This window comes from Lynx rufus, unplaced genomic scaffold, assembly GCF_022079265.1.
Source record: "Lynx rufus isolate CCGP_SWC_20201006 ecotype Redwood Valley unplaced genomic scaffold, mLynRuf1.p SCAF_35, whole genome shotgun sequence".
Classification (NCBI taxonomy): domain Eukaryota; kingdom Metazoa; phylum Chordata; class Mammalia; order Carnivora; family Felidae; genus Lynx; species Lynx rufus.
The window spans coordinates 3,584,566-3,587,186 of NW_025814851.1; the positions used below are offsets into that span (position 1 = coordinate 3,584,566).

General features: G+C 38.0%; 1 pseudogene; it reads right to left on the minus strand.

Moving 5' to 3' along the window:
* Positions 1–1,630: 1,630 nt before the first annotated feature.
* LOC124522275 (spindlin-W-like) lies at positions 1,631–2,328 on the minus strand (annotated as a pseudogene).
* Between the last annotated feature and the right edge of the window lie 293 nt (positions 2,329–2,621).

Genomic DNA, 2,621 nt, shown 5'->3' on the forward strand with positions numbered 1-2,621 from the left:
CTGCTCCCATCTGTGTAAGACTGGTGAATGGTTTTGCTTTTGCCCGTAGAAAGCTGAAAGGATTCAGAATAGAACAGTAATTAACTCCAAAGTTACCTTACATTCCAGCCTGAAAGTTCACTCCCTATTTTATCCACAATTTACAATTATATCCAGACACATCATTTGCTATAGCTTACAAAGATTACATGAGTCTCAAAAATAGCACTAAAATACTCCAAATAATACAATTTTAACAACATAATAAAAATGCCTTAATTTGAACTGTGTGAAACCCATGCCAACAATTAAACTTCTAGGGAAAAATAAATGCTCCAAATTAAATTTCTATCTTAAGGTCCAAAGGAATTAAAGTCCAAAATTCTGTCTTTCCCAATTTCTTGTTTTTTCATTTCAGCCATACAGATCTCATAAAGATGTCTGTACAGATAATGGGGTTCCTTCAGCAGCTGCAGCTTGGACTGTCTTCCTCTTGATTGGATGTAGTTCCTTCATGACCTCAGGAGCTGAATTAATCTAACCCCACAGCTGCATGTCACACAGTTTTTAAGAGTCCACAGTATCAGTAGGATACAAGATTATTACAGTATCAGCCTCACATCCAAAAAATTAGAAAGCAAACTAATCCCCAGCTATTATAAAAGATATCCCAAGCAAATTTATGTCCCCAGGAATTATTACAATAGGTAATACAGATCCACATTGCTGTTGTCAGTCAAATATCTGAGAAGAGACTTAGTGCCATCAAAAGGAAGAAAAGCAGACAGAGAAAACATCAAAGACAAGAGAATATCTTTTTGGTTTCACCCCAGCAGGATGCCAGTCTGCCTGTGTTGGTAGTCTGGACTCCATGGCTTGTGAACTTAAATTAATTTTAAAGATATTTCCCAAGTGGTTAACTGTACTGCTATGAGTCCCAGCCCCAAAGTCGTAAAAGTCCAAGGCCTGTCTGTTACTGCTAATGGAGCTTTTATCAGAAACCCAATGAGAAAGCACTGGCTTTGCTCAGGTGCTTTTCTCCAAAACATTGCCTATTTTTCAAACTTGCTTTTTCTACACTTAGTTTAACCTTCACTAATGCCTTTAATAATGGAACATATATGACCCATTCCATTACCTATTTTTCTGCTGCAGTAGGGCTCACACTTTTCTGCACATAGGTTTCATAGGATCAACCAAGAAACAGTATAGAGTTGAAAACAAAACAAAACAAAACCTAACAAATGTCTATTATATTTCTATTTACCAATGCCAGCACCTAAAACATCATTAAGCCTATTAATCATTGAACACTGATTCTAATCTATGTGTTCCACAGTCCTGCTAAGACACCATAAAAGAAACCATTACCACTACACAATATAAAAATAAGGGCCACTGGATGTCAGACCTTATTCACTAGTTAGACAAATCAATCATTCTCCTGTGGGGAAGAACCAATTAAAAGTTGGGAAAGAAGGACAAAAGATTTCTTCCAAAAATGTCTGAGAGGGTGAAAGTTTCATTTTTTTTTTTGGCAAAAGCATGCAAAAAGGGAGAAGACTGTTCTTAAAAATTAGAAACCAATCAAGACCTTTTGTGTGTACAGATTTTACAAAGTCTCACATTTTGGCAAATTTCAAGATGATCCTTAACATGTTTTTAGCAGATCATAGACATAGATATGGAAATCATCATCAAATTTGATGAAGTACACAGAGGGTTTTGTTTCTACTTGTTGAATGATCATGCCAGTTCTCTTGGAGCCATCATCTTTGGCATATTCTACATTTGCCTGCTAGACTGTCCACAACTTCTCCTTGTTCTCTCTCTGCAGGAGGAGAATCATTGGAATCTCGAAGGATGCGTAGGTCACCATCTTTATAATCATCTAAGAGCTGGTACATATATAATACAGGATCTTTCTCATAAGTAATATAAAACCATGTGTTCATGACAGGTGCCTGAGCTAAGACCATCCCCCTCAATTCATTTTTGGAACCTTCCTCTATCTTAAAAATATGTTCTACTGCTTTGTCAATCATAATTTCTGCTAAGTGTGTATCACTGATTCCAAACGATACAACTGTATTACAGAAGACTTCAAGTAAGGACACTCTTTTATCTCTGTGAAGTTCCAATCCATAAACACAGTCAAATCAATCATATTTGAAAAAGATACAAAGAGGGATTTACAGGTACCTGATCCAGAATGGTTCCTTTCCACTGTGTTAGAGATTCATCTCCATCTTTCCATCCTTGCCGACTTCTGCAGCCCACGATGCTCCTCTGATGCTGGGAGGTGGGCCTGCTCCTACGCTTCTTGTGGGCAGCTTTTCTCTTCATCATGGTAACAGACACACTGGTATGTTTTGTGCCTGTCCTAGACGGCTGCCCTGCAACCGCCTTTCCAAATGGGGTCTTCATACCTGCAAGGAGCACAGTAGCAAGGAGGGCCAAGAAAGGAAATTAAGAAAAAAATATATTCAATGCAGGACAAGATGAGCTTTTTCTTTTAATTACTGCACCCCGTCACCCGCGCCTAAATTTTACTTGAAAACTATACAGGAAAGATGGAAATCAAAACATCTTGGCTGCATGCCTGCAGTAAACTTCCTGCCCAGCTCTTTCAGCCTATACTA